Source organism: Triticum dicoccoides, chromosome 3B (genome assembly GCF_002162155.2).
Source record: "Triticum dicoccoides isolate Atlit2015 ecotype Zavitan chromosome 3B, WEW_v2.0, whole genome shotgun sequence".
NCBI classification, from domain to species: Eukaryota; Viridiplantae; Streptophyta; class Magnoliopsida; order Poales; family Poaceae; genus Triticum; species Triticum dicoccoides.
The window spans coordinates 347952426-347960561 of record NC_041385.1 but is presented as its reverse complement, the minus strand read 5'-3'; the positions used below and the strand labels follow the sequence as shown (position 1 = coordinate 347960561).

The 8136-nt window shown below is 40.2% G+C and overlaps 1 long non-coding RNA gene across 37 annotated transcripts in view; it reads left to right on the top strand.

Moving 5' to 3' along the window:
* Window positions 1-5274, top strand: part of LOC119276038 — a 6174-nt gene extending 900 nt beyond the window's left edge. For 2 of the 37 annotated variants that reach the window (XR_005136237.1, XR_005136216.1), the window contains 5 exons: window positions 191-1261; window positions 1521-1634; window positions 2201-2237; window positions 2361-2472; window positions 4450-5274. This is a non-coding gene — a long non-coding RNA (uncharacterized LOC119276038). Of the gene's footprint in view, window positions 1-190; window positions 1335-1520; window positions 1635-2173; window positions 2238-2360; window positions 2473-3221; window positions 4103-4449 lie in introns of those variants that run through there. The other 35 variants (XR_005136251.1, XR_005136233.1, XR_005136234.1 and 32 more) reach the window with 35 other exon arrangements.
* The last annotated feature ends 2862 nt before the right edge of the window (window positions 5275-8136 follow it).

The following is an 8136-nucleotide window of genomic DNA, read 5'->3' as shown; positions in this document are numbered from 1 at the left end:
ATTGTTGCTGTACGTGTAGGTAAAACACCAACCTTTGTAGGTTTGCGTGTGCATACTTAATTTCTTTTTAGCTTTTTATTTCATTCTTTGTCCTTTCGTTTTTTGTAGAACTAAAAATCTGCTCGAGAAAAACTAGATGTTTCAACCATGGCTTTCTTCTCTTTAACCGATACACCATGCTTCCTTTCAGATTTCATGATGCTTCGCTATCATTCAAAATCAAAGGAGGAATCAATGGTTTGGACAACAATGATGACGTTTGATTTTTTTTCTTGGTGTAGATGGCTAATATGAATAATTATATTAGGACTGCTGCGATGTACGGTATCATGTAATGTTGCTTCACGGTGATGATTTGTTCATGCTCCTCTTTTAGTTAAATTATAAATTTTGTTGCAGTTTTGGATGTTTACACAGTTGCTTTTGTTGCTTCCTGGATTTTGTTAGATGCATTCGACCATCAAGAATCAGTATTGGCAGCAAAGGTAAGAGGCACAAGTAAGAACATCTCCTCTACTATACCTATTTGGCGGCTTACAGTGGTTTGTTCTCTGAATTTGTTTTGCAAGTCAGTAACAAAGGTTACCGCGTGATTGCGCATCACATGTGGTAGTGATGATCCTTGCTAGATTGAAGGTGTTCCCACATGTCATGCGGAATTAAGCAGTAGGCAGGAAACAAGCCACTAGCACAAGCATAAGCGAACCAGTATATTCTTGATTAGGAGTTTTCTTAGCTTCTTGCTAATTCTTGGTTTTATATATGCCCAAACCAATGACTGCTGCTTTAATATATGTACTTCAGATTCTAGGAGAGCACCTCTTGCGATTTACAAATGTACTTCGGATTCTAGCAGAGGACGACGGCTCGTGCGGTGGTGTCGGCAAACGATGGCCTCAGTGGGTGGACGCCGACACATGCAGCTGGTGCACGATGGTGACTTCATGGAGCTCATGTTCCAAGCAACCCTCTCCTTGTTGGCTCAGGAGGTTCGCGATCGAGCTTGGGCTGCTGATACCTCTTCCTCGCCGCCCAACAGGAATAGCATGAGATGAGCAGCCAATCCCTCATTCCTAGCTTTCATACCAAGATTCTGTGCACCGGTTCCCCTACGGTTGAAGATGGAGAGCCATTGGTATTAGAGAGGGGGAAGGGATGTAGAGACGGAAGCAGCTTCACTTGCCCCGTCTCCCACCCCATTGCCGATGCAGCGGTCGAAGGAGTTGCGGACCTCGCCAACAAGCCTGTGACCCTGCATCAGGTGAGAAAAATGCCCTGTATTTATTTCACATCCTTGGGTGATGGCTAAGCATGGCATGTTCTTATTGGTTCAGGTTAGTTTCTAGCTGCCACTTTGTTTTACCGATTCCAGGTTGCTTCTCCATGAGTTTGTGTGTAGTTCCTTCTGCCCTGGAGCACCTTTGCTCATTGACCATGTGACTGCTTATCTTTTCGTCCCTTCATTGTCATTTGTTTGCTCAATGATTCGTTTTTGTAAAAGAATTCAATTCTTTTCACAGGTTTGTCTTCCGGTTCTTTTCAGCGATGGCTTGATGTACGCACTGGAAACCTCCTATGGCAAGTATTTGGCATGCCTCTGTTTGAGAGATGAGATGTGAAGAAATGGCGTTCAGGTATGTTCTATCATTTGGAGCAAAGACACTTTATTTTGGTTCACATTTATCTACAGGTTGTTGTATGCAAAGTTTATGAGGTTGCACTGCGGCATCAAACTATGCTCCATGTTAAGCAACATCTAGAGCTACCATTATATGTTTAACGTAGTAGGATGATGCAACTTTGTAACTGTTATAGATTTAAATAGGCTTTCTACCTCTCTTCTCGGCATATTTAGGCAGGTATTTTTTTGATATTGATCTGCTATATATTAACTACATTTGAGTAGACTATTGACTAAGAAAGCCTAAACATGTTGGACTATACATAGTTTTCCCTCGCACTTATTTGTTTACTAATGGAATCTCCATTACCTATCTTCTTTTGATATGAAAATAAATCATCAATATCGTACCTTTATTAATTACCCATATTTAGAGTAGCTTTTATGATCTTGCAAAACATTGGGCTATTGAACCGACTGTATATCTCATTTCACTCCTTTTTCTGTTATCAAATGCTTTTGTTAAATTTTATTCGTGGATGTTGGTTATAGTGTATAATGCAACCGTGCCAATGACAGGGAGAAGGAGCAGGCGTTGAGGAGTGCGAGCAACAGGGTAAGATATGTAATTTTTCATACAATCTTGACTGTTTTGCAACATTATTGCATTTCCAGGGATAATCCTTTTGCTTATTTATTATTTCCTACATCCTCTGAGGATTATATTTGGCCCATACAGTTTTGGTGACTGGATGTCTGAAACTGAAGAGAGGGAAATTATTATTTGTTTCTGATTGGTTGGAGATCTTGTGGCTTGTTGTCCCTGGAGCAGTCGCACCCTACCAAGAAAGGTGAGCATGCTTTCTTCCGCAACCCCTGTACCACAATACATGAAAAGGAATATGTTCTACCTATCAGCACAAATTTCATGAGGATTGGTGCTTCCCTTTATTTTCCAACAGTTTGGTGTCCTTGAGTTCAGAATAAGTTCATCTCTGGTCTTATTTTTCTGTATATATTCCTATGTGCTAAAATCCTATGTGGTTGTTAGAGGTATTATCTGTGTCAGACCATGTTCGTACATTGTACAAATTTGCATTTATTGACAAGGTCATTTTGGTGGCGTTATCCATGTCTCGTGCGAGTGCTCAGCATGGCATCACATACGCAGCAGAAGTGATAGGTTGGCAGTGTGATTCCGTCAAAATTAGACAAAACCATGATTGTACCTTATATTTGCTTCCATAACCTCTTCTGATAAATATTATAGCATCAAGGACGAGATAATGAAATTTGTTTTCTACCAAGACTATGCATACTTCCTAATAAAGACTAGAGTAACCACTTGGTACATACCCACGCCTGTTGATCCCCTGGTTTGTTGGTGCTTGGCAAATAGTACAATCATGATTTTAAGCAAGCTCAAGCCCTGGCTACACTTAATTATTTTATTATCAGCTTTAGAATAACATATAATTCATTTACTATGCGAATTGTGTATCTCACTAGAAATTGATACACATACAGACACATATAGAATCATAAACTGCACTACTCACAGTGTCTTCTCTTTCGTGGTGGTCGCGATGGAAAAATTCAGGATCCCAACAGAAGGGCTTCTGGATGCTACGACGCAATAGCTTGGCCTTGCAAATGCAATGTACTTAACACAGAAGGCAAGGACGGTTGGTTTTGACACAACCATTTAGTTATATCCATCTAAGAACCAACTAGATAACTGACTTCCAAGGAAATCAATATCCATCTATGTGTACGGAAAACTCGAAGAGGCTGAAGATCGACTGGAAACTAAAGCTCTCAAGTACATGGAAGGATCTTACAGTAGGGTGTTGCAAGACTTCCAACTGTGACCAGCTGCAGTTGGTTCAGCAAAAATATAAATCTCTGGAGCATCAACAGCAAAAATATAAATCTCTAGAGCATCAACAGAAAGAAAACGATAGAAAATAGACTATTTGAGCAGCAGCTGGTGCAGTAGTCTGAGTAGAGATTTCATGGTAGCGAAGGAACTTTGCCGTATAATTGAGGCCAACTTCACAGAAGGATCAACACCCGAAGACAACAATCTGAATCGTATTTCTCATAGATAAGATATGTTGCTAATCATCTTAATGATACAACTTTACAATGAGACATTGTACAAAAAACAAACAAGTATTTTTTGGAGTCTGGATGATGATACCGAAGGAATTTCTGCTTTAGGCAATGACGGCCCACCAATCACACCCACCATGAAGAGTTGCTTAGACAACGAAGTCAATTTCGATACCGATGGCACATGCAGCGATGACTTTATCTGATGTCCATCACTTCATAACCATCTCTAGCTATGTGCTTTGCTTGCTAATAACATTGTAAATAATCTATTGTAAACTTCTTGGAACACTATGTATCAGCACTGAGTATCCATTTCCTTATCTTCTAATCAGTGTCTAAATAATTTTATGTGCATGGTTTAAACTTATACTACTACAATTTGCTTTATAAAATCAATGTATGTTATTATCAAGTGACCTCATACTTTCTTTTGATCTGTCATGGTGCCATGTAATAAGTTATAAGCTGATTCTGAAGCAGTCACATATGCATGGTTTGAATACTCGGCTCGCCCTTGCCTTTTGTGCCACCATTCCTTATTGCATATATGCTTCTTACTCTACACATGAATAAGTGATTGCTATATAGATGTCTGTTTCCATGTGTTTTCCTATTTTCTTGGAACTTGAAAGACAGTATATGCATCTGTCCTACTTCAGTTTGAACAAGCTAAAAATCCTGTTATTCTCAAAGTTTTTATCATCTATCAGTATATGCAGGTATATTGATGGAACATGCATCAATGACTCTGCCTAATGTTGATGACTACATGTTTTGATCTGACATATCAACAGAAGATAAAAAACTCAACCACGAGCTGGAAGATTAGGGCTATCTATATGATATATGGCTACCTATATAGCTTGCTTTCTAAAACCAATGTATAAGCTATCATGAACTGTGCTGACAACTTTTTTTTGGACTACCATGCTACCTCCTTTATGTAGATGGAAGAGGCAAGATCAATCTGAAGGGCTTGGGGTACTACAATAACTTAATAGATGTGTTGATATGGCGCAGTAAAGATTGATTTCTCTATCTAAAACTGATGTAAAGATGTTGCAGTAGTGACAAGCTTTCTTTTCCTTATTGCAAGCTTGCGAAATTCACTTCGATGTCTGATCTCGATCAACCTATACTTCTTGGCATGTGTTGCAGGCATACAATCTCATGTCACAATCTACGAGTTGGATCTCTCTCGGTTCATTCAGGATGATTACAAGGACTGCTCAGCCCCACCATGAAGAGTTGCTTAAACGATGAAATCGTGTTCGGTACATATGGGACATCCAACAATGACTACCTAATACAACCACTTTTATGTCTTGGTCTTTCTTGCTGGCAGCAGATACAAGACTCAGCGAAATGTTAAGAGATAAGCACTATATCTATGATACATCTATGCTAATATAACTTGCTTGATAAAGCCAATGTAAGCTATCATCAAGTGATCTCATATTTTTTTTGAGCTATCATGCTACCATGTAATAGAACATACAAACATGTGTACCTAAGTATCTACAATGTTTGAGAAAGCGGTAAGCGTAAGCGGAGCGGAAGGCCACAGCTTAGAGCAATTGCCGCTTAAGCGCAGCTTAACCGGGATTAAGCGTTTTTTTTAAAATTGGCCAGAATTTGGCTGCTTTTGAATAATATGCACAAGAAAATAGGAAATATAGCATATAGGCAATTGAAAATCTAAAATAGCATATAAGGTTGAGGTTCAGTGGTTCACAAACCACAACAAATAGCCAAATAACACATAAGGACAAGGTTCAGTGGTTCACACAACAAGCATAAATGCACAATATAGTCTTAGAGCATATAAGATAAAAGGCGGCAGCCGCTGCTGGTGGCCAGATCCAGTGGACTGCCAAGGAGGAGGAAGAACGCCAGGAGCCGCCGCTGGATCCAGAGCAGGAGCAGCCGCCACAAAACTCTCTTCGTTCCCCTCTTGTGGATCCTATAAACCCTAGCCGAAACAGGCCTGTTTTGGGCCAAGCCCTTTATACCACTTGTGGCCCTCCAGCCCAACCATTTTCAGAGCTTTCCCATCGCTTTTCCATCGAGTAAGAGCGGTCAGCGCACGCTTAACCAGCGCCTAGCGCTAAAGCGACGCTTAATCGCCGCTAAAACCCGCTAAAAACCGCTAAACGCTAAAATCACCGCTAAGGTCAGAAGCGAAGCGTTTACTCAGCGCTTAGCGCTTAAGCACGATTAAGCGACGCTTAAAAACACTTTCCCGAACATTGAGTATCTATAAAATTGGTCAGCAGATCATGCTATCACGCTATCATGCTATCACTCTCACCATGCTCGGCTCGCTTTTGCTTTTTGCTCCATGGGCGCAACGGGTCATCTAGTGTAGAAGAAATGAGCGAAGTTTTTGCACCATGGGGACAGTGGTAAGGATAATCCACGGTATCCCAAGTCATCGTTGCTCTCTAGAGCTCGTTTTATCAACTCATGGGATTGTGAAGTTGACAAGTAAGTATGGGTACCTACACAAAAGAGACACAAACCAAAGAAATTGTGCGCGTGGTAAATGTACATATCATTCATCATGATGTGTATGTGCACATTAGAGTTAGCACAAGATAAGCATCGCTCAAAGAAATTTGATGCATGGTATAAGAACATGTCATCCATCATAAAATAATAGTTATTGTGTATGACACGACGGGGACACAAATTAAGAATGCAAGTATATGGAACATCAATAGCATGTTTATTCATGGGGAGCATATGATGCATACAAGTATGGGGATCTTGCAATGAATGGGATGTATGAAAATCTCCTAAAATGTACGAGAAAACTATGGGGGTCTCCTCATGAGAAATAGCGGAAATATCATATGGAGAAAATGGACAACATCCAAAACAATGCACGTCCAAAGCTAGGTTGTGATGGCATGGCATATGAGATAAATGATGCAAAGCTAGCATATCAATATCATCACAAGAAAAACAAATGCCAATAACCATGGACTTATCATTTATGCCATAAGTGCAAATTGGGTTTATTTTAATGTCATTTGCATAATCACTATGAAGAGATTGCAAATAAGACATATGGTGGATCTCATTCATAGAATATGACAAGTTGATAGAGGCGGAGGAGTCCCGATCTTTCGATGAGATGATAACTATCGATTTGCTGGAGATGACTTTGACGATCCGACTACAAATGTGCACGATGTTGCGCCTTAGAAATCGCTAAACCAACTCCAAGAGGTTATTGACCACGCCGGAGCACGATCAACTTGACCACAAAGGTCTATTCATGCAAGAAATCAAAGAACAAAGCAAGAATATGATAAAAGCAATCTAAATATTGCGAGTATATATGAAGTATTGATAAAGGTGGGGATCCGTAAGCGGTCCTGGTCTGGTCGTTGGACACAAACGAAGTACACAAAGTTGCAATGGCTAACTTTTGACTAAACAAATCCCAAAGAAAAAGCTACTAGATGGATCTACTTATATAGGAGCAAGGGGTTGCGGCCAAGGAGGTGGGAGGACGTCCCAAGGCAGCCTAAAACTAACCCTAGGTCGTACAAGGCCAATGGGCCCAAGTGGAGGTGATGTAACACCTTTGGACTTATAGTTTGACTCGGATTCTGCTGCAGTATCAGATTGTTTCGTCCATAACTCAACTCTCCGGATGGATTTTAAGGTCATTCCAATTGGGTTGGAAAGAGCATGAAATCTACTTTCCAACAAAAAACGAATCACCTAATTCGGAGTCCGGATGAAATAGTTCTTGGCGTTTTGAGTCAGGTGTGTCTGTGCAGTACGAATCTGAGTCCAGAACGTGAGAGACTTGGACTCTATCTTCTCTGGGGCCAAAAGTGACGTGAGAGGACTTTTTGAACAGCAAGTACACATCTCTTTCTCCCTTATCTTCATATGCGGATTGTACAAATGTCCCATACACCTGCAATTAGACATGGCACAAAAGTTTGTGAAGTATTTTTGTCCTGTATGATATAAATAAATTATTGCATAGTTTGCATTATAAATCACCTCAAAAATATACATGTATGCAATATATTTGGTCATATCCAAGGTAGTCATGTCCTCATCAAGCATGCTTGTTTGATTGAGCCTCTTGCATTTGGTTGTTCTTACATCTTATGCCTCCATACTATGAAATGCTCCATTGTCCTTTCTTATGATGAGCATGATGCATACACTTGTTGGGTATCTTGCCACACGAATGATGGGTTTTACACTTCCGCTAACCTCATTTGTTTTTCCGAGTGTTTATCATGTTCTTTCATTTTGGAGGATTCACAAGTCGGTACAGTATGCGACAACTTGGTCATGTGAAGGCATGCACGATGCGCGACACCAACATTTTCACCATCCTCATAAAGGTGAACTCCTTCCCTTTG